Here is a 27859-nt window from a genome sequence, read left to right on the forward strand (position 1 = left end):
TTGCACTGTGGGATTAATGGCCACATTTATTCAAAGGTTTTCTTTTTATTTTCATCATCTGTCCTCTTATGAAAAGTGCACTACTTTAGCAGGAGAGTCTCAGGAAAGCACATCTAAACAAATATCAGTATGAAATAGTGAACAGTAAAAATGTTTTCCCCATGTATGTAAAAATAAACCACTCTTTTCCACTATTCTCAATATTCATCCTTGGGACGATTTTTTAAAAATTACCTTCAAATAACCAAAGCAAACATAGATTATTGACAATGCCTTTTAAATTCTAACTGAAATATTTTCAGGTGCTACCAATTTGTTCATGATTCATTGACTAAAAGTCTAAGGCTAAGATTTTGTTATGATTTTTTTGAGATTCATAATAAGTCATATTATGAAATATTTATTCCAATTATGGCTAAGTCTTATCTTATTTTACCATCTAATATTTAATATTTTCTGCCATCTATAGACAAAGTCTAAAATCATATAGTAGGTCAGGGATAGATTCACTTTAACAGTATATATGCCTTTCCATTTCATTGAGTACATTAAAAAAGTTCAGTCATGATATGTATAGTTAAATGGGTTGTTTCTGACTCTGATGCTTGATTATTCTTTAATTATTCTACTAAGTTGAATCTAGGACTTCAATACTTGCACATAAACATTTTTCAAAGAATACAGATAAGTTGAATTTTAGCTATTATAGTATATTCATTTATATTATATCTCATTACAAATTAAAGAGAAACTATGTTTTTCTACTAATTTTCTAAAGTTATAAATGTGGATAAAATAAATGCATTTTGATCTTTATCAGTTTAATCTTGATGAGACAACCTTTAGTTATCAATATTAAAGGTATTTTATTTCTTATAGAAGGGAAGTGAGATTGTGCCATTCAGGCTATATTGAGAACACTTTTCACAAATAGAATAATCAAAATATGTCAGTTCAAGGTTTGGATGGAAACATGCTTAGAGTATATTTTAGAAAAATTAATGTTATAAAAAAGTTATTAAAGATATTGTATTGGAAAATATATATTGACGTGAACTATGTTTGGACTTTTTCCCACCCTTTCTGCGTATTCCAGGTGTGCTGAGGGGTCCCCAAGACCACCCATAGGTTTGGTGGTTTTAGTAGGGAGACTTGCAGGGCTCAGCATATAAGTCAAAAAGAAGTGCTCCCAGCTGAAGGAGTTATGGTCATAATTAATGGTCACTTAAGTCTCGGTAAAGCTTTCCTGACGTACTTCTTACACACTCAGAAGTTAAAATCTAATGTCTGAGCAACACATCCTTTTGCAGACAGGTAGTTTCAAATTTTCTGCTTTCAAAGCAGTTGGAGGACAAAATATTTGAGTTGGTAGCTGATATATTACTTAAATCATTGTTGATATATCGTGTGTAAGAGCCCTTTCATTCATTGGTCATTCATTTGTTCAAACATGTATTCAGTAAATATTAATTGAGTTTAAAGTCTGTTAGGAGAAACTGAGTATTACGATGTAGTAAATGATGTGATAGTAGCATGTATGAGAAATGTGTGTTCACAAATTGGGGTCACCTGCATCAGACTGGTGTCCTGGAGGAGGTGGTAGAGAACATGGGAAAGGATGAAGCAAGTTCAGGTTTGCATCTGGCCTGTAAATATAAGTATTTTACCAGCAACTTACGTCTCTAAAGGTTAAAACTTCACAGGAAGTGCCCCTTAATGGGGAATGGATAAGCAAACTGGTTCATCCTCACAGTGGAATATCACTGAGCAACAAGCAGGAACAGACACTGATCCATACAGTAACATGAATGGATCTCAGATGGGCTATGCTAAGTGAAAGAAGCCAGATTGAAAGGTATGCTTCTGTTTATGTGGTGTTCTGGAACAGGCAGAATTATTAGGACAGAAAACAAGTTGGTAGTTGCTAAGGGATTCGCATAGGAAGGGCTGACTGCAAAAGGCATGGGGGGATTTCTGGAATGATAGAATTTTCCTGTATCTTGGTGGTAGTGATGTCTCAGAACTGCCCGCTAAAAAGGGTGATAAGTACCTTAATTTTAAAAAAAGCAAGTAAGAGTTCACATGACCTTAGCTGTATTCCCATAGGTGCAGCTATGCATGTGCACACACACATCCACTCACAAAGCTGTGGGTCACTCGTTCCTTGCCGTTCCTGTTTCCCTGTGAAAGGGTCCCCAGCAGTGCTTCTCAACTGGAGTGCTGCTGGATTTTAGGCAGGATGATTGTTCATTGCCTGGGAGTGTAGTGTGCTCTGTACGATGTTCGGCAACTCTGGCACTCACCCGCTAAATGCCAGGTGCACCTACGTACATTTCCCAAAGTCCTCTGGTAATATGTCTGCACCCCTGCTGAAAACTACATGCCGGACGTTTTTTTCTGGACTCTCTCTATGTAGAAAGGAGTAGTTCTCTAGTTTATCAGTGAGGAGGAGGGAGCTGGCATGTTTGCCTCACTCTTTCTTTTTTGTGGGAGAGAACTGCCTACCTATAGAGAAAGTACACTCTAGTCTGCTCTCTTCCATGAGTAGTGGAATTGACTTTGCTTCTGCCACATCTTGGGATTAGGAAGTGTGAAAAGGAAATTCACGTGAGTGTTAGCAGGTCATCTGCCAGCACACCTGCCTTTGTGTCCTGTGAGCTAGCTTTTAGCCTTAAGAGAACTGACACTGCAGCCTCCATCAGTCTGATGGCTGTATCTGTCTTATGAGAGTTTGGGAAGGAAGGAGAGGAATGTTATATAAGAGACCCCCTGCCCCCGCCTCAAGTTTACGTAACATTCATTAGAAGTATCGAAGGGTTACTACATAGCTTCCAATCTTTAGTTCCTATCGTAACACACACACTGAGCATATTAACCCAGACCTTGGAACTCAAAGTAATACTAAGGCACTGAACTTTCTGGAATTAGTTCAATAGCTGTGTATTATAAACTAGCGCCATTTGCGCCTCACAGCACACCAGTTGTTTCTAAGTTCTTTGTCCGCCTTCAGATGTTTCAGGTCAAGGTTATATAGCAGCAGTGTCTACCGTTGGAACCCAATGTCAGGCTCTCTAATTGTGACAGCAACTGATCTACACTAACTCCTGCACTGCAATTTGTACTCTGCACGCAGTATAGATGAAACCACCAGTGTTAGGTGGAGACAAGCTTTCCCTTTGAAGCATGGAACCACTTTAAAAAAACAACAACAAGAAAGTCTTTATTTTGTGGGATAATGGAAGTGTCATAACATGGAACATTATCAGATCTTTTTGTCAGTGACTTCAAAAGCTAGACACACTACCACCTACATCCTGAGGTTGAAAATTCTTGTTTTAAAATAGTATTGATGGCATTCTGAGATGACAGAGGTATGCTAGCCTCTGAAAAAAAATTAAGTAGGCAATTTATTCCTCCTACCTTATCACTGAGCCCTTCCAGCAGTCTCCTGTTAAGCTTCCTTGTTTTCTCTGGTAGAATCCCACTGACTGTAACTAGTTGACGTAATCTAATAAACTATATGGCTAAAGTATCAGTAGGTATTATTTAAATTCCCCACCTTGTTCTGAGTGGTTGACTATGTTTTAATATGTAATATCACCTCTTTCCACTCTTTATCATCTGTTTTTTAAATGAACTTTCAGTGGTTTGGCCAAAGTCTTATTGGGTGGGCTTCAGGCACTAGAGCAGAATTTATGGGAATGATGGGGGGTTCTCAGAGCCCCTCAGATAGCACTGCATAAGCCACTCCTTGCTTTGCAAACACCATCCTTCAAATTTGCATATTTATCAAATGTGAGAATACTTTGTGTTATCTGATTAGGACTGCTCTACATTGTTTTATTTTGGAGGAGCATTTAATTCAGCAAATGTTTATTGAGCAACTATGATACAATGGGAACAATAATGATGAAACATATACAGTGTAACTCTGTGCCAGGCCTTCTTCTAAGTATTTCTGTGTATTGATTCATTTTAATCCTCACAGTAATGCTATGAGATAATTCCTATTATTAACATTTCCATTTGATCGATGAGGAAACAGGCTCAGAAGGGTTATGTAACCTGCCCAACGTCACACAGCTGGTGAGCGTTGATTTGAGTTTGAACTCTCACGTTAGGCTCAGGTCTCTGCTGTAGAGGTTAATGTTAGAGGAAACTAATGAAGATTCCATTTCAAAGATAATTTTGTGTCTGCATACAACAAAAACAACACACGCACTAACTTTCTCCAGAATGGCTCTAATTATGAGGTGATTGTTTTCTAAAGGGTATTATTTTGTTCACATTTATAGTTCTTTTTTTCTCAAAGTTAATTATTCTTTCCATAACTTCCTCTAACAATGTTAGTTTTGCATGTAGGCAGAAGCAAACTTTACAGAAATAGAATGTGTAGTTTTATCACAGGACAGTATAACATTTCTGAGTTTTAATTTGTAAATGACTAAAAATCAACTTAGTAGTGGTCTCTTTTCTCTTGGAAAGGAAGCTTTACAAAATAATTAAAAACCTGCATTTAGACTATGTATGCTATTCAGACTGATGAAAAAGCACAAGCAAAATTTGATAACTGTAAGTGTGTTTGTAAAATAGTTTTTAACTTTCTCATCAAGATTTGTTCCTACGGAGTCTATCATGTACTATATCTTCTCACTTTTAACTTATAGTCATTGATGTGCATGTAAACTTTGTAGAATGGCTTTTATAAGTATATTCAAACTGGCCAGGCCTAAACCAAAACCCAAACCAGGGATACCAGTGTGCAGGGAGAACTCACTCATAGATCTTATGCCTGCTTATTAGGTTTTGAAAAATGTACCAATGGAAATAATTTAGGTACCTGAATTTATCAGGCTATCTTTTTTGAAAAAGTTATTTACATCAGGACTATCTTCTGTAGGCATAGAAATATTGTAATTATTCTTTCAGTATTTCATTCTAAATTGACAAATTGCTTAGAAATTCTAAATTGACAAATTGCTTAGAAATCTTTTCAGCTCAATAAATAAACAAAGAAAAGATTAGGGAGGAAATTATTTCAATATTTTATGTTTCTTTTGTTGACTTGAATATACGTCTTCCATTTTGGTTATGAAACATGTCTTTTTACATTAAGCATTCTCCTCAGAGTGGTTGGTGACACCTGGCTCCCTTCCTGGAGGGGGGCTGTGACACTGTCTGCCTTCTGGGAAGGGAGAGAGGGTGGCCCACACTCTTCCATCCCTCACTTTTAAGCCAGCCTCGTAATAAAGAAGGTAAACTTTCTAATGACTTTATAAATAATTAACTTCCATCAACTTTTGTAATTAAAGTAAGCAAATCATTTAATTTTCTGATATAATTTTCTCAATTAAAAAAAAAACAAAATGTGGTGAAAGATGAAATTTGTATCTCTCTTAGAATCTGGAAGAATATTTCAGTAGTTTTAAAAGTGGAAAAGCTAGTATCAGTAGTGGAACTGCTCTTAACTAGAACTTTGGGTACTTGGGTCTACATCCCTACCCTTCCACTAATGATCTGAGTGGTTTTGTGTAAACCACTTAAACTCCTGGCGCTTGGTCACCTCATTTATCAAAGTAAAGGCTGAAATAGGAAAATAATGAACGGTGTATTTTTAGTCTCTTCTCCATCCTTCACTCTGATTTTACAAAGATGGTTGTTCTTCTCTAGAGAAGTTAATGATGAGTCAGGTCTGGGGGGCCTGGAGTATGGAAAAATGGGGCTGGGAGACCTCTCCAAGCGGAGCTAGTTCAATGAGCACCCACTGCTTTTTTCCAATCTTGTTGTTCTATGAAAAAACAGCAGAATGCTTCCTCCTTACCCTTCAAAGTGCCACACCCACACGTAACAGATAACTGGAGCTCATCAGAGTTCATGCTCTTAGAATTTAACATCTCAACATTAAAATGATGTCAGAGAAAGTGAATCAGTTCTCCCCTGAGCATTGCTTTTTAGGAAATTCTGTCAATGCCCCAAATTAATTATATTAAATCACCATTTATCAAAAAAAATCTAAATTTACCTGACACAGATTTCTTTCAGACATATGTCTATTTGCCTGTTTTAAAGGAATTCTTATTATTTTGTATCATTTTATATTTTCTAAAATTTATTTTCTGATGCATATCATGCAGTTCGGACTTAGATTGGGTTGCCTGGAAGCAGACCCTGGGATGAGGCTTTAAGTGAAAGTGATTCATTAGGAAATGTATCCAGGAAAAACACATCGATGAGTGGGGACCTGAAACAGGGACGGGATGGGTGGGGAGGGGAAGGGAGGAATCAAAGCAAGCTTGTCAAGTTAAATCCCACCAAGAGCAACTGCGACCGAATCCAGCAACGTGTATCCAGAGAGAGGCTATGTCAGAGTCAGATCTGTCCTAGGCAAGGATGAGGGAGCCGAAGTGTTTCTACACCACACCTGGTGTCATTGATTGGCTGCCGTGAGGTAGCGGTGGGGCATGTACATTTCTGGGCACTTCCATCTTTCCTGTGCATGGGTGGAAGGGTTTTGGCAATCAGGAAGAACAGGTGTTAGCTTAGGGGATGAAAATGAAGGAAACCAGTGGAGAGATGTGGCGATATGGACCTAGTGCTGACCAGGTCTGCTGCAGAATCCTTTGTAATTACTCCAGGAGCAATTACCTAATGAAGTAGTTTCCTATAAAGAACAGAAGGGTAGAACCTGCTAATCCGTTTTACAGATAGGTTTTTGTATTAGCGAGGTTCCTGCAGGAAACAGCTGGCGCATCATGCTGAGTAATTGGAGGAATTTAATAAAGGAACTCTTTTCAGAGGTGAAGGCAGAGAGCAGGGAACCCCAGGGGCTGAGTGCAACACTGGCAGAGGGGTGTATTTCCATCCTTAGGCTTGGAGGGGTGAGGAGGATAGAAATGCTGAGAAGAGAAGCCCTGTCCGCTTTAGTGGGTGGGAAGGCGCCGCCCGAGGAACGAACCATCTAACTAGTGTCACTCTCCACCCCCTTTCCTGTCCAGCCTGTTCTCCCTCCCGTCAGCCAAACCAGAACCCCTAGGGCTGCGGAGGCCTTGGCTTTGATTCCGATTGGAACTCACAGAGCAGAGGGGGTGGAGACAAGGGCTGGAGGGCACAGAAAGACAAATGGAAGGTCTGCACAGGGTGGAAGGTAAATTGTTAAATTAACTTAGTAGAATTAAACAGCCTAAGTCCACTCCCAAGGCATTCCTACCATTTTTTTTATTATTATTCCTGGAAGATATTCCAAAAATTTTCTTCAGGATCTTTAGGATACAAATCTATTCATCAAACTTGAACTTCTTTTCTACCCCTTACCAGACTTCCCTACTTACCTTTCTAGAATTACTAAAAGAGAAATAACCCAGTCCTCCGGAGTTCTTTCACACTGCCTGGACACAAGGCCTTTTCTCAGTGCCCCAGGATTTGGACTTTGACTTCATTTCATGTTATCTTTTAACATTTGGGTTTCTGTGGTTTTCTTCTCAACAGAAAAATCTTCTCTGGCCACATACATTTCTTTCTTTTTTATCAAAATAAAAATAGCCTTATTTCCTGTAATTATATAATATATGCTTATTATAAATAATGTAAACAATATTAATTTTTTTTAAGTTTAGCAAAAATTTTCCTTCAGTCCACAAACCAGGGGATAATAACTGTTAACACATTGCTGAAGAATATCTATCCAATATTCTCCATTACACACACACATGCAAACACACCAGCAGATACTTATTTGTCAAAGTGGGATGGTTTACAAAATTATTTGGATTCCTTCCTTTAATAATTCACAGAAATTCTTTCGTATCTAGGTAGACAGATCTTCATAGTAATTTTATGATCTTATATATATTTTATTTTATGAATACCAAGTAATTTATAATATATAATAAATTCCACAATATTAAACACATAATCTCTGATTTTTTGACAGTCTTCACTATTACAAACAATGTGACTATGGTCTACTAGTACATATATGTTTTTGTTTTTATCTTTGATTTTCTTAGGTTAACTTTCTAGATTTAAATCTCTTGCTAGAGATTTTTTGGTAAAGAAATTCTTCCATTTTCCACAACTGGTATTCTTTTTGGAATGCCAGTTCTAGGTGATATTTTTAATTTGCCCCACATTTTATTTTACAACTGAGCTGTTCATTAATGCAACAAGAATATTTCCATTATATGTTTATTGCTCTTTTCTGGTAGAAATAAATAGAAACTTCTTGAGGCTAGTATATGTAAAAACGGGACATGTATTATGATGCTACAGAGGTTTTTCCTATGATCCAAGGTCAGAGTTATAGTAGGGCCTTAAGAACAGATTGAGTTGGAGAATGGAGGTAAAAAAAAAAAAAAGGGAAATCGTTTGTGGGCGTGTACTTATTCTCTCCTTCTGTATGTATATAAATCTGATTAAAGCCCGTCTTCCTTAGTTTTCCATTTCTTGTATAAGCCATTATTTGTTCCATTGAAAAATAGTGTTGGTGATTCTCTGGTCCAGTTCTTAATTTCCTTAGGAAAATGCCTAGTTGATTGGAGTAGGCACTGAATGCTCAGGTTTGAATGCTCACTCCTGATCCTCTCAATCCATGAGTGATGAGTAGGACCTGATAACATTTAAAACATGGCCACTAGAAGCCCCACTGCCATAACCATGTGGATTGTGGTAGACAGTGTGATAGACAGTCTTGAGATGAAGGTGGATGGGCAGACAAGGCAAAAGTTAAAAGTAATAATTGGAGACTTCAATAACTAACTTTTAATAATGGATAGAACAACCAGGCAGAAGATTCACAGGAAATAGAAGACTTGAACTTCACTATGCACCAACTAGACCTAACAGATACCTTTGGAACACTTTACCCAACAGCTGTAGAATACACATTCTTCCCAAGTATACATGGAACACTGTTCAAGATAGGCCACATGCTAGGCCATAAAACAAACTTTAATAAATTTAAAAGAATTGAAATCATACATAGTATGTTCTCTGACTACAATGGAATAAAATTAGAAATAAATCAACAAGAAAGAAACTTGGAAAATTCACAAGTATGTATTATAAAAATTAAGCAACACACTTCTAAATAAACAGTGGATCAAAGAAGAAATCACAAGGAAAATTAGAAATTACTTTGACATGAATAGAAATGAAGATACACATACGAAATATACGGCATGTAGCTAAAGCAGTGCTTAGAGGGAAATTTACAGCCGTAGATGCCTATAATAAACATTTATCATCCAAATGGAAGCATATTACTTGTGCCTGATGCATCTTCCTGAGTTCTTGGTAAGACATGTAGACTTGTGAGAATATGAAAAATGGTGCCACAATATTGATACATTAAAGGTGAGAAGTATAGGTCATTTAAGGCAGAATTTCCAGTAAATTCATTTCTGGTGAGTTAAAAGGGATTAAGATGCACATTATTGAAAAGCACAACCAGTATTCTGACCTTTGAACCAGAACAGGAGACAGAAGCTGGATAAGCATTTTGGCTATTTTCATTAACCAATTTTTTTTTTTTTTTTTTTGCGGTACGTGGGCCTGTCACTGTTGTGGCCTCTCCCGTTGCGGAGCACAGGCTCCATACGTGCAGGCTCAGCGGCCATGGCTCACGGGCCCAGCCGCTCCGCGGCATGTGGGATCTTCCCGGGCTGGGACACGAACCCGTGTCCCCTGCATCGGCAGGCGGACTCTCAACCACTGCGCCACCAGGGAAGCCCCATTAACCAACTTTTATAATGATATGTAATATTAACCTGATAACCAGAGGGTGAGCCCCCATTATATAGAAATAAACCCTGAGTTACAATGTCTTCACTTTCATTACTAACAAAGGGGACAAATGCTAATTTTGTTCTCTGTGGGCCACAACATCACTTTGGTTTTGTAGTTTTCCAATTGTATTATAAGAACAGGGTCTTCCTGTTTCATTTGTTTGGAAAAGGAATATCATATATTTTTTAAATGTCTATTATGTGTAAGGAACTATGTTAAGCACTTTTATGCAAATTTGTTCACGTCTTTGTCTCATCATCTCTCCTGAGACATTATCATCATTACTTCAGAGATTATGAAACTGAGGCTGTGGGACTTCCCTGGTGGTCCAGTGGGTGAGACTCCGAGCTCCCAATGCAGGGGGCCTGCGTTCGATCCCGCACGCGTGCCGCAACTAAGAGTCCGCATGCTGCTACTAAAAGATACCGCATGCCGCTACCAAGACCCGGTGCAGCCAAAATAGATAGATAGATAGATATTAAAAACAAACAAAAAAAGAAACTGAGGCTGTAAGAAATTAAAATTTAACCAAAGTCATGCCCTGTATATGGGGAGGTGGATTTAAAAAGCTCTGACATAAGCCCGAGCTTCTACTTTTTCCATTTCTCCAGGTTGTCTGCAATCTGCCACCTCCATTCCTGCATTTTGCTGGGAGAATCCCAACTCGAGTCCTTTTAGCTTGTACTTTCCCTTCAGATTATCTCAATGGCAGCTCATAAGAAAAACTTTTGAATTGCTCTTTTTATTACTTCAGTTGCTAGAGAAATTTTGTGTTCTACCTCACAGCTTAGCAGAATGATCATTGAAGGGCCAATCTGATTGAATTTGAAAAATAAAAGTAATGACAGTTCTTCAAATATATTATTTTGTCTATTCATATGTGCCTGTTCAGACCTCAGCAAGATTTAAGACATTTAATTCACGTTTGTGAAGGCTTTAAACTGCTTCAGGTAATTTTGCACACATTGTCTTGTTCTGAATTTGATATTATTTGCTTCTAATCTCAACTTATTCTCAACAAAGTAACCATCCACACTTATAATAAACTTTATTAGATTCTTGTATTTTCTTTTCCATTTTTAGAACATATAAATTCTTTATTATCACTACGGTGGTCAAAATTTAGCTCTGTAATTGGAATTATAAATATGTGTAGACAAAAACCAAAACACATTTGTTTGTTTTATATGTTGTTGATAGACAATTGATGTTCCTCTGAAAAGTGCCACATGTGCCTATCTGCTGATTGATTGGTGATGATATCAATACATTCTGTTTTATAAATTCCAGGACTTTTTCTGGTTTATGGTGACTGGTTCACTCTGAATGCATGATGAAATTGCCTTGCCTACCTGAGCTAGTATAAAAAAGTCTGTAGGTTAAAAGGGAGATTCAGTTGAGCCAGATAATAGTACTGATTTAAGAGCAAACATATCCAGTATCAAGTAAGAAACTGTTAGACCCTTCAGCCTTTCCTCTCTCCCTTCTCTGTCTCCTTTGGCCCAAGATAAATTTCAATTACACAAACTATTTCCCATTGCTAATCACCTATTCTAGTCAGTATTCCTTAAATAGTCATTTAAGGTTGGGATGAGATCTCTGTGATTTCTGAAACTAAGAGAAACTTTGGAGCAGCCCACTAACAGAGCAGGAAATTCCCTAATATCCTCAGGATATGTTTAGAAACGCATCACGATTAAATACAAGAGGGACTAACATCTCCTGGGGATATTTATTAAATAAACGTGCCTAAATACGTCTGACAAATACATTATCTTTCCAAAAAAAGTCTAATTACCGAGATCCATTTATCTAATTAAGTGACACTCGAATGCCCTAATTTTTCTTTTGAAACTCCTCTTTGACAATGAATTTCCTGATCATGAAACCAGCTTGCTAAAATGGGTACCAAGATAATCAACTCATTTGTGCATCTTTTGTATTTCCTATGTGAGATAAAAGCATTCAGAAGAAAAAAAAGCCATCATTCCATCCTCTAAGATTAAAGTAACTTTTCCTAAACAATTGTTCAAGGAAAATGAAAAACGTTATTTACTTCATTGTTATTTGTGGCAGTGACAATAAGATGAGTGAAGGAGATAAATATTAAACAGCATGAATTATATTTGTAAAAGAAAGGAAATTTCAACTTTTTTCCTTCAAAATTGTGAAAACAATAACACACCATTATTCCACATAATCAAACAATAATTATCTCATAAAAATAAGAAGGCAAGCATTAAAATATCTACCCATAAAATGCAGACTTGTTATAGCACAACTTGCTTTGTTTTGGAATTCAGCAAAATGGAGTCTCATTCAAGGAGACTTAGTCATCAAATACTCAAAATATCAATACTTTTTCCTGTCAGGGTCTTTTCAGTTTAATCTGTCATTAGTTTCTTCTTTTCTGTACAAAATCACTCTTTTCCCCCAATCCAGGCATATATATATATATATATATACACACACACCTAATTGTTTTCTAAACATTCTTTTTTTTCTTCCTTTGGCACCATTTGCTCATGACTTGTCTCTCTGTTTCGAATACTCTTCCCCACCTCTCCTTGGCCTAGAATCACACAAGAGGCAGTTCTAGAGAATGAGAAGAGCAAAGATTTTGAAATTTGGAAGAAGTGGGTTTGACCAAGCTCTCCCTCTTGCTAGTTGTGCAACAGTAGGAAGTGTAAGACAATAGGACCAAAATGGAGTCACTTATGCTAAGCCCCATGTCACCAAACCAAGACTTAACTTTATAATTTTGGATCTCCCAGAAATAGAATCTTAAAGCCATCAATTGGGGATCACCTTATCAGCACTAGTTAGGTCACCTGCCTGGTAGACCCCTGCCATCCCCTACAGGAAAGTAACCTGCAATAATCAACCCACTTTTTGTGCCAAGTATAACTTCCTTATTCCAGCTCCCTCTGCCTATAAAGTCCTTTACTTTGTACAGCTCCTTAGACCTCCTTTCTATTTGCTAGATTGGATACTGCCTGGTTCATGAATTACTGAATAAAGCCAACAAGATCGTTAAATTTTACTCAGTTGAATTTTGTTTTTTAACAGAAGGAAGCTTTGAAGTTCAGCTTTTGTCCTTTGTAAACTGGCAATGTATTATCTATTTCATGGGATTGATCTGAAAATTATGTGACATATTTGAATTAAAAAAAAAAAGTCAGTGGGATGGAAAGTTCTCCATAAAACCTACCCCTCCATAGGATTTTTGTAGCAATTACAGCCACAGTGATCTCTCCTTTAAACATGCCTCACCAAGCCTGCCTCTTATTTGACCCTTCTCACAGGTTTTATGTAGTTAGCCAACTTTTAAAGTTCACTGAAAAACAGTTACTGAACACTTGCTAAGAGTCATACTCAGTGTTACATGGTGGTGAAGGTAGAAAAACTATCCACGAGAATCTTGTGATCTATGTTGAATGAGGGTCTAGTAATTTGGACTCTGCAGAGCTGAAAAAACCAACTAACTACATCTTACCCCAAATTAAAGCAGTTACAGAGGGTGGCTCTGAGGAGGTAGCTTTAGTAGGAAATAAGACTGTGACCCCAAGATTTTCTCCTGTTATATATTTCTGTCTGTCAACAACAAAGATCAGATTATAGAGATTGCCTTCTTTCTAAAGCCTGTTCTTTCAAATTCTAAGGGAAGCCACAATTAAGTTGAGAGAAGAGGGAAATTGGAAGGGCCAAGAGGCCAGTAAGTAAAAGTCTTCAGACTCAAAACTTCTAGAAGTCTTTCTAATGGAGACTAGCGCCAGAAATTTACTATAATCAAAGAAACCATAAGCCTGACCTAGAAAGCCTGTGATTTACTTCAGCTCTGCGGAGACCCTCAGGAACCCAAACCTTCACTAGCAGGAATAAGGCTGCAAAAGTGTAGTCCCTCGGAAGGGCAGACTTTCCTTTCCTTCCCACTTTGATGGGACCATAGATAATAAAAAGACAGAAGAAATTTCTGGAAGTAGAATTAGGGGTACAGGAATCAGGGGCTGCCAGATGGAATTGACTCAGAAGCTGAGTCACTGTCTGGGCAGGAGTCTTCCCAGTTTCTGCCCAGCAGGAGTTGATAGTTCCGATGGACCAGAGATTACTCTGCATTTCCTATTCTTCCCTCTTTTGGAGGAAAGTTCTTATTAAATTATTATTTTAAAAACTACTGTTCTCCTGTTTCTATGACATGATCAGGTATTGAGTTTGTAAGCATGTGTGTGTCTATAGTGATGGGGAACACAGTACTTTTCTTTTACTTCATAGTTTCCTGATCAGGAGAAGCAACATAAGGAGATTATGGAGAAAGCTATCCCTCAGAGACCCTGGACTTTGATATGGGTGCAGGAACTGGCTGGAATTTTGTGGTGGTTTTCCTTGGGCAAAATGTGAATGCATTTTTTTAAGAAAAGAAAGATGAACATCTGCTATTTCGGTGATCAAGGAGGCACATGGTGGCAAAAACTGCTGGTTGTTCCCAGATATGCATTCTTCCCACTTTGATTCTTTATTCATTTATTTGTTTATTTTTATTAATATTATTATTTTTCCAATGGAAACTTGAGTTTTACATTTCTCAGCCTTCTTTGAAGCTAGTAGAAGTGATGTATGCATTTAGGTTACACCCTTAAAAGGAAAAAGCTCACTCACTTCTGGTTTTTATCTTCTTGTTGGCTAGAATGTGGACACGATGGTAGTGAGTCATCTTAAGCCTTGTGGATGAGGAAAAAATTCTTAATTTGATAAAGCCAGAAAACAAAACCAAAACCAAAACTGGGTCCCCAACAATACTGGAGTTGGACAACTTCACCCCTGGACTGCTATGAGAGAGAAAGAGGGTGAAGGAGAGGAAAAGGGAGAGGGAAAGGGAGGTGGCAGAAAGGGAAAGACAGAAAATGAGAGGGAGTGGAAAAGAAGGAGGAAAGAGATCTAGCTTATAAAACTCTTGTCGTATTTGATATATAAAATCATGGATTGGGTTAGTTCACCAGGGCAATGATTCTCAACAGGAGATGATGTTGGCTCCCAGGGGACATTTGGCAAGATCTGGAGACATTTTTGGTTGTCTGGAGGCTGGGTGCCACTGCCATCAGATGGGTTGAGGCCAACGATGCTGGTACACGTCCTACCATGCGCAGGACAGTTCCCACAACAAAGAACAAGGCCAACCCAAAATGTCAATAGTGCCAAGTTTGAGAAACCTTGACTTAGGGAAAGTGTTGATAAAGTTGATAAGAAGACCTAAGATTGAAATAACCAATCAGTTTGCCTATGACATGGAGTAACACCAGAAAGAACTGGAAAATCAGGCAGGTTCAAATAGTTAACATTCTTGTAAGCCACTGAAGAAGTTTAGACTTTGTACTAAGGACAAATAGAAACTGGGAGTGAAAAGGGGCTTACCATAATAGGATTTGGATTTTAATGACACGAATTTGGCTGCAGTGTGCAGACTGACCTGGAATGAGCAGGTCTGGAGGCCATTGGGCCCAAGTTTAAGACACAGTATCCCTGGCAAGGGCAGCGCAGTAGGAAAGGAGAAAGCAGCAGACAGATTCAGGGGACTTTTGGAGGTAGAAACAAAGTATTTGGTGATTGTATTGACATGTTGGTGAAGGAGAGAGAATTCTAGTTTGGACTAGAGGCAGACAGGTGACACTCAGTGAGCAAAAAATCATTTTTTTTTGCCTTGTATATTTTCTTCAGCACTTTGGAGACGGCAGTTATGAGGCAAAGGACTTTACAGTAAAATCACTGAAATCATCACCAGATTCCTATAGGTATTTAGGATTGGGGAAGAAGGCATTGTCTTTCATATGCAGTGTAACAAGCAAATGGAAGTCATCTCTGAGGAGCTGTCAGGAACTAGGGTCCTGGTGAATAAACACCAACCTTTTCACGGAAGGTAACCATTTTCTACTGTAGCAAGTACATTCTGTCATGTTGAGGGATGGTGTCAGACTGGAATATTTAACCTGTCCCCCATCTTTGTAATTAAACTTGAAGTCAGAAGCATTACCAGTGTTCCAGGCTGCTTGCATCTGAGTTGCTATGGTTAAATATATACATCTTAGCAACTGTACGCAACTTTCTTAAGGTTTCCGGGTGCCTCCACATCAATGAAAGAAACAAAATCAAGTTAGAAAATTATCCTTAAAAATGATTTGTAAATGATTATATATATATATAAAATACATGGATCAGTTGACTCAAGAAATCCAACCTATCAGTCCTAGTTCCAGGACACATATTAAGAATTCATAAATGCTAAATGCAATAGGTACGCATAAAAAATGTTCTCCTTGCTCAAAGTCTGTAATAAAATTTTGGGTCTTATTAGGATTGCTCAGAATGAATGGTCATTAATTTGAAAGACTATTAATTTATTATTTCTAAGACTATGAAAGAAAAACTAGGTAAGATAGGATTTTAAAAACTCACTAAAGAATTTTTATTTTATTAAATCAAAATTTTAAGCCATTTAAAATTATTCAAATGATTTGATATTAAATATGAGAAATCACAACGTAAAAATTGTGATTTTGAGGCCTAAATAATTAGATCATGATATTCCAATGTGAATTTCATATTACACAATTGATTCACAAACAGCTTATCTCAGACTGTGTAACGATTTTTTTCCATTGTTTATGTGGCATGTTTGTACTACTACTAGCTTTCTAAAAGGCGGGTTTAAAAAACCCAACAAAGCCAAAAAACTCTAGAGCAGATTACTGTTAAAAATGCACTACGTATACTTTAGTATTTGAAGAGCTTAAAAACATTTTTTCTTTGTTTGGCTAACGTTTTGAATTAAATCTTCACAGATGTAGTGCTTCTAGAAAAATGAAATCTTAGGATTTACACACAAGTGTTTTTTAAGCATTTAATATATGCTATCAAGATTAGTTGATACATTTTCATTACAAATTTGTTCTTCAATATAGTCTCTTATTCAACACATTTTATCCGATAGCACATTGGAATTCACAGAAGTTCTATTTGGTAGAAATGAAAATGCAAAAACTTATTTGCTCCCTCTGCTGGAGAAATGGGTGTTAATTTAAAGAGACAACGTGGTTTTGAACTATGGAAAGCAACGTGTATGTTTTATTTCTCAAACCCAAGAAGTGTCTCAGTAAGCAAATATAATGGCATGTAGAGAGGAGAAATAAAGCACATTTAGTAAGATACATTCTATTTTAAAGACTAAAATAAAAAGATGCACTTCTGGAAAAAACTGTTAACTCGAGAATGAAGATTTAAATGTTTGTCTCTAAAGCTTCCTTTAGTACTTATTGTACAGATTCACTTCCTAGAATTACCAGTCTATTTTGGAATGACTGTTCTGTATTCTTTCATAGATGATGTGGACTCTTGAGTATTATATTTGTATAACGTCAATACCCAAGGAAATAAAACAAGAGATCTTGCATAACTTTTAGCACTAGAATAGTTTTCTTTTTCTCTTCTCCTCATTCTTCAAGTAATCTTTAAGCACATGTTCTGGTGCAATTATTATGCAAGTGTACTAGCAAGTCTGACAGTATATCAGTTTATAGATATAATAACAATAATAATATTTAACTTTATTGTGCCCCAAGTAAGTGCTAAGAATTGTACTAAATTCTTTATGCAAATTATCTTATTTAGTCATTTCTCAAGTATGTGGGGGTTGGTATCAAAACTAGAGTTGACTTTCTGTAGAGGTCGGCACAGCTGATTGTGGGGATAAGGTCCTGTCCTAAAAAGAAGGGGACTGAGTCTGACTTGGTGAACTGCTTATCAGGGTGTTCCTTCACCGACTGCACTCCTCAGATTCTGAGAACCAGATTTATACCCTCCCAGGCAGAAAATCAGAGGATTCCTTTTTAGGGAACTAAGCCCAAGAAACAATACAGGTGCTGACATTAGAGTTTCCCTCAATGAAAAATTCAGCTCCCTGTCTTTTCACCCCCTTTAGAAGTTCACCACTCAATAACCACCCCCACCCAACATACCTCACAAACATGAACTCAGGTAGCAGTCATCAGATTTCCAAGGAAAACTTCTAATATAAAAGACTTGGGACCAAAATAAATGAACTCAAACAAACAAATGAAAAATCTAGCCCCATTTTACAGGTGAAGAAACTGAGGTCTAATAAATAAGGAACTTGCCTAAATTCAAACACCTAAAACTTACCAAGGCAGAATTTTAAACCAGACTGCCTGACTCCATCCTGGAGCTGACACATGTAACCATTATAAGAAAGTCTGAATGATGTCTAGAGTGATATGTTACCTGCACATTGTACGACTGGTTTTAAACCAATAAATAATATGTCACTACAAAGCTGCTATTTCTTCCTGCCAGGCATTATGATAATGCAAATTGCTGTAAAATGTAAGTTTCTGGGAGATTCCTTGTTCTCTCAAACTGGAGCAGTAAAGACAACCTGACGAGGCTTGACGAGGCTTGACGATGCATGGCACAATGGAGTTCTTAGTTAAGAAGTCTGACTTTGACTGCTGATCCTCTGAGTCGAAAGGTCACCATTTGCTCAGGTTTTCTCATTGTTAAGATGGTTGTGCCTCTTGCAGGAAAAGTCATAATGATAAATTCGAAAAGATCTGCATGATGTGCTGATCCTTACAACCTGGGATAATAGTCTCTGTAAATACTCAGTAAAAAACCTATCAGCCCAGGGCTTCCCTGGTGGCGCAGTGGTTGAGAGTCCGCCTGCCGATGCAGGGGACAAGGGTTCATGCCTCGGTCTGGGAAGATCCCACATGCCACGGAGTGGCTGGGGGCCTGTGAGCCATGGCCACTGAGCCTGCGCGTCCGGAGCCTGTGCTCCGCAACGGGAGACGCCCGCGGACTGCAAAAAAAAAAAAAAAAAAAAAATCCGCCGGAAACTTGATGTGTAGCTGTACTCTTGTGCATCACATGTGGTAATGGAATAGAAAATTACTGGAAAAAATCTTTTACACTGTTAGAAGAATCAATTCAATGCCCTAAAGCTGAAGAGTTTTGAGTTAGAGTGTTAACACCTTATTTAACAGTTTGAATACTGACTTCTCACCAATTTAAAGGAAATGTAATAATGTATCTGCTGCTTTTTTGATGATAGAGTCAAACTGTAATACAGGACCATTGAATCCACTGCTATTTGAATGAGTCAGTATTTTCTAAATATCTTAGCTGATGATTGCTGACTGATTGATTTGGCCAATTATGTATCTGATTCTCATATGCCTGCTATATTGAATAAAAACAACGGTATGGGAAATTTTAATTGTGACCATCCAACACATAGTTTAAGGTATAGAAACTATGATAGTTAAATTGATTAATTGGTGAATCATAAACCATTTGAGGTCTATACTTTTCAAGTGAGCTCGGTAATAAAAAATTGCTGAATTTTGTACTCCATAGACATCCTTAAAAACATAAATCAAATTCCTCAACCAGAACATGGTAATTCTATTTCTAATACCAAAAAATCTCCAACACAGTGTGATGACATTGCACAGAAAAATCTCTTTAGGAGAAATTGCACTAGCAGTATTAAGACTCCCTCAGATCGCCCAATGGGCATCAGATATATCTGCCACATCAATTCAGGAAACTTGAGCTAAAATACAAGACAAAAATAGTTCTGTCACAATATTGTAGATAGGGCTGTGTTAAAGGACACAAGAGGTATGCTCAGGGCCACTTAGAAAAATATGTGTGGGGAGTGTTTCAGAAGTCCCATTATAGAGGCTGTTGTCAGGGACAAAACAATCTGTATTCTATTAGTATTATTTTATTTTGATTTTACAACCAGTATAGCCTGAGAAAATACACGTGTATTCGTACATGTTATGTTGCACACGAGAAAATGAGGCCCAAGGAGGTGGTAACTTTTTCAATAATATCACTACTCTTATTGGTAAAAATAAGCTGTAAATACTATTTTAGAAAAAAACTCCTTGATATAGTGAGTATCATAGTTGAAAAAGGTCTAGAATTACAAATATCAGATCAATTCGGAGAGGCTATGTTTGTGAAGAATGAATGAGCCAGGAGCTGATTAAATAAATTAAGGTTCATCCATACAATGGAATTTTTATGCAGCTGTTAAAAAGAATGTGGCAGATACGTTAAAAAACACTATAGATAAATCAACGTGGAATTCTAAAATATGTTCGGGTAAGACACAGGAAGGCAGGAAAAAGAAAAGAGAGAAAATAAACAAAATCAAAAAATAAAATGGAATCATAAACCCTAACGTATCAATAATTTCACTAAATATAAATGGTCTAAATACATGTTAAAAAACAGAATTTGACAGAGCAAGTAAAAAATTATCAAACTATATTTTGTCTACAAGAAATTCTCTTCAAATATAATGAGATAGGTAAATCGAATGTTAAACAATGGGAAAATATATATCATGCAAATGTTAATCAAAAGAAAGCAGGAGTGGCTATATTAATATCAGATAAAATAGACTTCAGAGCAAAGAAAATTTCCAGAGACAGAGAGGAACTTTACATAATGATAAAAGGGTCAACCCACCAAGAAAGCATGACAATGATAAATGTGTATCATAACAACAAGTTTCATATCCTTAAAACCTGTTTGATAGCAGTATTTTTGTACAATTAAAGATAGCTGTTTAGAATATCTTACTGATAATTCTGTATATTATAATAACAATTTTATGTTTTCTTTGGCCTTTCATGGTTTTAAAAATTGACATTTTTCCATTACCGAACAACTTTATCAACCCTTTCTTCTCTGGTATAGAGTCACCAGTTAGGCAGATAGACACTTTCAGTAGTAAAGCTGTTAAGAGGTTTAAATTAGCACATGTAAGGGAAAGTATATAGTGTATTTTGAGAAGCTTTATGAGAGAGAGAGACAGACTTTTCCCTAACAACTCTGCTCAGTGTATACTGAGTTATACACCAATAATGCTATGTAACAAACTACCCCAACACTTGATGACTTAAAACAGCAATCAGCTATTGGCAGAGATCTGTAGGTCAGTAGGCTTGGCTGATTTAGGCTGGCTCAGGTGAGCAGCTCTTTTTTGGGCTGGAACAGCTTGAGTAATTTTGCTTCTAAACACTGGTCTGTAGGTTGTCCGGGGTGGCTCTGCTCACATGTCTTTCATTTCCCTTGGAACAATTGGCTAGTTAGAGAATGTTTTTCACATGGAAATGGCAGAGGCACAAGAGAAGAAGAGAAAAGATGTGTTATCATAAGGTCTAGTCTTGGAACTGGCACACTGTCCCTTCTGCTCATACGGCATTAGGTAAAGCAAGTTACGTGGCCAAGCTCAAACATAAGGGGCAGGTGAATATAAACCCCTTTTAGAAGAATTGCAAAATCCCTAAGCAAAGGATGTAAATACAGGGAAGTGTGAAGAATTGGGGCCAATGGTGAGATTTAGTAAGACTGTTAACTGTGCTATCAATCCCGCTTGCCAAACAATACACACACACACACACACACACACACACACACACACACACACACACACACACACACACACACACACACACACACACACACACCCCTGACTAATGTCTTCCCGCTAAGTTTGGGTGGATTTTTGATTTACTTGTTTTTATTTTGTATTTTTAAATTTTATTTATTTATTTATTTTTAATTAATTTATTTGGCTGCATTGGGTCTTCATTGGTGTGTGTGGGCTTTTCTCTAGTTGCTGTGTATGGGCTTCTCACTGCAGCGGCTTCTTTTGTTGTGGAGCATGGGCTCTAGGCCTGTGGGCTCAGTAGTTGTGGCTCACGGGCTTAGTTGCTCCACGGCATGTGGGATCTTCCCGGACCAGGGCTCCAACCCATGTCCCCTGCATTGGCAGGCAGGTTCTTAACCACTGCGCCACCAGGAAAGTCCCAACTTGTTTTTAAATGAATATGAAACTCAAAATCATGAAAGATGATGACATTGAACTCCCATATTTTTGTTTGCTACATACTTCAGAGAGATAGGCATAATCAGGAAAGGGTGGGCAGTGGTAGGGGCTATGCATCTAGTGGTAAAATAAATTTTATACTATATGCCTGGAGTTTCCCTTGTCCACTTGGTCAATAAGTGTGTATAATTCCTCCCCACTTTTCTTTCTCTTTTGAGGCTGTCATAAAATCATGGCATGATTAAGCTAGAAGAATCCAGACACTTTAAAAGTGATCCAGTCCTTGGGCTTCCCTGGTGGCGCAGTGGTTGAGAGTCCGCCTGCCGATGCAGGGGATGCGGGTTCGTGCCCCAGTCCAGGAAGATCCCACATGCCACGGAGTGGCTGGGCCCGTGAGCCATGGCCAATGAGCCTGCGCGTCCGGAGCCTGTGCTCCGCAGCGGGAGAGGCCACAGCAGTGAGAGGCCCGCGTACTGAAAAAAAAAAAAAAAAAAAAAAAAAACTGATCCAGTCCAAAAATATTCAGTCTCTGTTCCTCATATATATGGATTATATAATCTATATAATCTTGGATTATAAAGTGGGAGGGTAGATATTTTAGGACCCTTCTCCTACTTGATAAGAAAAGATCTATTTTAGCTGTTTTGTCTATTGGCCTCTCATGTAATGTTTCATGACATAAAATGGTTGGAGCATCTTTGATTTTACTAAAATTATTCTCTCTCTCTCTCTTTTTTTTTAACAGACGAGGAAAATGAGGCCCTGAGATGTGGAGTGACTTATTTCTACACTACCAACATGTAGGTTAGACTTGGGATTCCTGGCTTCTGTACTCGATTAGGTTTCCTATACAACAAATTGCCACAGACCTAGTGGCTTAAAGCAACGCACATTATCTCAAAGTGTCTGTAGGACAGAAGTTCGGGAATGGCTTAGCTGGGTCCTCGGCAAGTCTGCAATTAAGGTGTTTTCCAAGGCTTCATTCTCATCTGGAGGCTCAACTGGAGAACGGTCTACTTTCAGGATCACTCAGATTATGGCAAAATTCACTTCTTTATGGCAGTAAAATTCAGGTCAGCTTGCTTCTTTGACCAGTAATAGGCAGTGAGAGACCCTAGCAAGAGAGGTGCTACACTTATGTAATCATGTATTTACCATCGCCTTTCGCACGTTCAACTGATTAGAAGCAAATCACCGTTTTGCCCACACTCAGGGAAGAGGATTATACAAAGACATGAAGACCTGAAGGTGGGGTCATGGAAGCCACCTTAAAACCTGTCCACCACCAGTACAATAACTGTTTTAGCTGCCAAAATATTAGTAGGTGAGAAGGACACTACAGTGGTTTAAAATCTGTTTAATGTTCAAAAAAGTATTCTCTCCTTTTACTCTACTCCCTTGAATCTGGACTGGACTTGGTAATTTATTTCTAATAAACTAGAAGATGGTGGAAGAGATGATGTGTGACTTCTGAGACAAAAGGCATTGTGATCTTTGCTCTCTTTCTTCGATGATTCACTCTGGGGGAAAACAGCTGTTACGTCACAAGGACATTAAAGCAGGCCGGAGGAGTGGTCCATGTGGCAAGGAACTGAGTAACCCTGTCGAAAACCAGAAAAAGGTTTCTGCCAACAGCTATATGAGAGCGAGCCCTCCGCTGACAGTCACGTGAGTCAGTCGTTTCAGAAGAGGATTCTTGAGCCCCAGTCGAGCTGTTAGATTTCTGCAGCCCCAGCCAGTACACCCTCCTGAGAGAAGCAGAGCCAGACCACTCAGTGGAGCCTCTCCCGAATTCCTGAGCCACCAAAACTGTAAGATCCATAAATTTTTTTACTTTAAGTTACTAAGTTTAGGGGTAACTTGTTACTCAGTTAATAGAGAATTAATATAGATATGAAGTGCTTTACTGTCTGATTTCACATCAATCAAGGAACCTCCCTACTGTGCATAACGGGAGACTGTTTCTAACAGACTTTTTTATATTTATGAAAATCCTCACAAAATCTTCTGCTTATTTTCCCCTATAAAAGGACACCAACCCAAGATATAAATGTCCACTTTTGTTAGCATCTAAGAATTCTTTTCAGAAAAAAACGAAATGTCCATGCTCTGTCCTAAAGCATTGATTGAAGGGGTAATTTCCCCTGGAAAAGGCTGTGCTGTAGTCAACATTCACATCTCAGAGCTGACATAACCCTTTTCCACTCCGTATTCTAGAGGGTTTCCAGCAGCTAAATCAACACATTTCTGCAGAGAAATGTTCCAAAGATAAAGTAAGAAAGATGAGGACACTTGTTCTTAGACTCTTCCAGGTGAGTGAAGCCTCAGGGTGGATTCAAGTGAATTTGCTCGGAGGCTTTATTCAGAGAAAACAGTCAAAAGATCAACCCTTCATGGGGGTTATAACCTTAAGAAACTTTAAAGAAATGGCTTGTCTCTCCCTCCAGCTGTGAGCATAGGAACAAAGCAACAGAAAAGTTTATCAAAAAAGTTTCTAAAATTTATTTATTTATTTTTGCCTGTGTTGGGTCTTCGTTGCTGCGCGCGGGCATTTCTCTAGTTGTGGCGAGCTGGGGCTACTCTTCGTTGCGGTGCACGGGCTTCTCATTGCAGTGGATTCCCTTGTTGCAGAGCACGGGCTCTAGGCACACGGGCTTCAGTAGTTGTGGCTCGTGGGCTCAGTAGTTGTGGCTCAGGGCCTCTAGAGCGCAGGCCCAGTAGTTGTGACGCACGGACTTAGTTGCTCCATGGCATGTGGGATCTTCCTGGACCAGGGCTCAAATCCCTGTCCCCTGAAGTGGCAGGCAGATTCTTAACCACTGCGCCACCAGGGAAGTCCCAAGTTTATCAAATTGAATTGATTTTCTTAACAGGACTGAAATAATCTGGTCTAAGTGAAAAAATAGACTTTCTTCGTTAGGGCTGAATTTAAAAGGGCAGACTTTTTTGGTATCAAGATAACTGGCTTTACCATTGGATGTTAGCTCTGCGTGGCAATTATTCTTTACTTCTTTACTCCTCGGATCCTCTTGTGTTCCTTTTTATCTGCCATGCGTTACACTTTTATAATTAGGAGCTGATTAAGCCATGGTAGACTATTTTTACTTTTTCACTTCAAAAATTATTGTAGAATGCTTTTTTCCCCAATTGTCTATTTCACAAATAGCCTGATTATTGGTATTGGTGTTTCAGTGGTGAGTGAAATCAACTAATGTATAGTCCATGGTGGAGGAAGCAAAATGCCTATTGGGTTAATTTAATCCATATTAAATTGTGATATTTGTGCCTTAAAGGGGTAAATTTAACAAGGTCTAGATTTAATGTATCAAGTATACTGACGTAGGTAAATAACAGCATGGAGCCTGATGCATCAGAGTTGGAAGTGTAATGAGATCAGTAGGCAAGCCCTCCATAAAGTTACTTGGGGCGTAGGAGAATCCAGACATAGCAATTATACTTAGCAAGAAGAAGCAGTTCTAGAGTGTGAAGCAATTAGTCAGATTTACAATCTCAGAGGAGAGAAGGGAAAATTACTTAAGGTAAACTCAGAAGCATCTTAAATCATCGTTACACTGTATTGATCTCAGTTGAAAGTGACTGGCTAGAAATGCTTGGTTTATCTTTACCATTAAATATTTCCATGGTGTTTGACTAACACCAAGACTATATAGCCTGGCATTTGAACTATAGTGAATTATAAGCACCTAGGCTTTTGCTGTGTGTGCATGTCTTTTGGAAGAAGAGTCTCAGAACATTTAAGAGAGTTGATGTTCATCTATAAGCTAGTTGTATTTTTTAACATTCCTGATAATACACCAGAGTAAAGGGTGGGCAAGTACATTTAAAGAGAATGGAGAAGTATACGTGGCAGTGGTTTTAAGTGAGAAATAGGCTGCACTATTTTAACTGGTTTTATATCAATACATGTCATTGTCCATTTACTTATTAAATGGTGCTTATTATTAAGTGTATAAGTGTAAGGAGAGTGATTTTAAAAAGCCGTGGTCCCTGTAGAATCTCTCTCTCCCTTTACCATTTCCTATAAAGGGATGGTTGATGGGGAAGGAAAATCTGAGTTTTAAAAGCTTCCAGGATTTGGGTCTTTATATTGCTAAAGGTGAACACTAGGGTTTACACCTCTTTGATTTTTTTTTTAAATTTTTTTTTTTTTGCGGTACGCGAGCCTATCACTGTTGTGGCCTCTCCCGTTGCGGAGCACAGGCTCTGGACGCGCAGGCTCAGCGGCCATGGCTCACGGGTCCAGCCGCTCTGCAGCATGTGGGATCGTCCCAGACCGGGGCACGAACCCGTGTCCCCTGCATCAGCAGGTGGACTCTCAACCACTGTTTCACCAGGGAAGCCCCTCTCTTTGATATTTTTTGTATTCATGTTTGGGAAACACTTTAATGAGTCCTCATTTATGAAAATAGAAGGTATTAGAAACAATAAGAAAAATGCAAAGGTTTTTTTGTTCACACATATTGATGCAAAAATCTTAAAGTTACCTAGTAGCATCCAGCAGCACATGAGAAAACAATACATCATTACCAAGTAGGCTTCTTTCCAGAAGTCTAAGGATGGCTCAGTTTTAGGCAGCTTGGACGGTATTTAATAGACCAAATGTAAATCCAAAAGATCATTGTCCGTGGATGTTGAGATAGCTTTAATATAAAACTCTACACCCATTCTTCACGGTGTGCTGGATATATTATATTTGCTCTCCCAGGTCATTCTTCACTCTGCTCTCTGCCCCAGGAGGCTGGCCTGTATGGATTCCATCAAAGGGCTGTTTCAATCTCTGGGGTCTAGCTGGGTTCAGGAGGAGCTCATGCAGTGAGAAGAGACTGAGGTCAGAGTATTTAGTGCCTGTTTTCCTCTCTGAAGCAATGCGTCCAGCTACTTGTGTGCCTCAGAAAAATGTCCCTGCGACCCCGAAGTTGGCTTTTCTATATGACTTTCTCCCTCTGTGTTCTGGACAGTGCTTCATTTCCTTGTCCCTTCTATCCTTGGAATAATCCCAGTTTTATTGAAATAGGCTTTGAGGTTCCTTGATACTCCAGCCTCACCTTAATAAATAGTCCCTTTGTTAAAATAAAATTACCCTAATTTCAGTATGCCACCTGTTTTCCTTGTGTGACCTTGATCGGTTCATATGGGAAACTTCCTTAACATGATCAAACATTGTATATCAATAAAGTAAACAGACAAAGAAGGAACGTATCTGGTCTTTTGTCTGAGGTTCCTGGCACAGAGCTGCAAAAACCCTTGGAATTGCCTGAGTGATAGGAGTGTCTTTGTTATGCTAATGGAGTGACTCACGGTGGGTCCCTAGGTAGCTTCAGGATGGGGTCTGGTCCGCGACCAAGACCAAGCACATGATTAAAGGGTTGGGGACTCTGAGGTAGCCTGACAATGTAGGAAGCAGAGAGGGGCTGGAGATTGAGTTCAATCACATGGTCAATGACTTAATCATTCATGCCTAAGTTATGAAACCCTGATTAGAAGCTCTGTGGAACTTCCTGACTGGAGAGTACATTAATGTGCCTGGAGGGTGACATGCCCTGACTCCATGTGGAGGTGGCATGGGGACTCTGCATTCCCTTCCAGTACTTCACCCTATGAGTATCCTTTGTAACAAAGCTGTAATTTTAAGTACAGAACTCTCCTGAAATCTGTGTCATTCTAGTGAATTATCAAAGCTGAGGGGGTTATGGGAGCCCTCCAACTTAACAGTCAGTTAGTTGGAAGTCCAGGTTGCCTGGCAACCCCCTAAAATGCAGCTGGCATCTGATGCAAGCACAGTCCTGAGAAGGCTTAAGCCCTTAAACTTGTGGGGTCTGATGCTAACTCCTGGTACTTAGGGTTAGAATTGTATTGCAGTGCATCCAGTTGTGATGGAAGTGAAACAGAACAAACATATACCAAATCAGGAGACAGCATCATGTTTAGTGGTAAAACTTCAAAAATATTTCTACTAAGATGGGGATATCCACTATCATATAAATATTTTCATTTTTAGTAAAACAAATTTATTAAGGCTGTGAATTTTCACAGAGTAAAACATTGGTTTTGCTGAATCTTGTAAGTTCTAATATGTTCCATACTTATTTTTACAAAATACTCTTTCTCTTCCCTGGAACACTCTTTTGGTTTTACCAG

At 38.3% G+C, this 27859-nt stretch overlaps 1 long non-coding RNA gene across 2 annotated transcripts in view; it reads left to right on the forward strand.

Annotated features, from left to right (window-relative positions):
* The window catches only part of LOC309835852, a 139331-nt gene that overhangs the window by 13957 nt on the left and 97515 nt on the right, over positions 1–27859 (forward strand). Inside the window, exon 3 of one of the 2 annotated variants that reach the window (XR_014298053.1) lies at positions 22446–23511. This is a non-coding gene — a long non-coding RNA (uncharacterized lncRNA). The remainder of the gene's footprint in view (positions 1–22445; positions 23512–27859) is intronic. The other variant, XR_014298054.1, reaches the window with a different exon arrangement.

The sequence above is a fragment of the Grampus griseus genome (assembly GCF_964374135.1).
Source record: "Grampus griseus genome assembly, chromosome: 18".
Taxonomy (NCBI): Eukaryota; Metazoa; Chordata; class Mammalia; order Artiodactyla; family Delphinidae; genus Grampus; species Grampus griseus.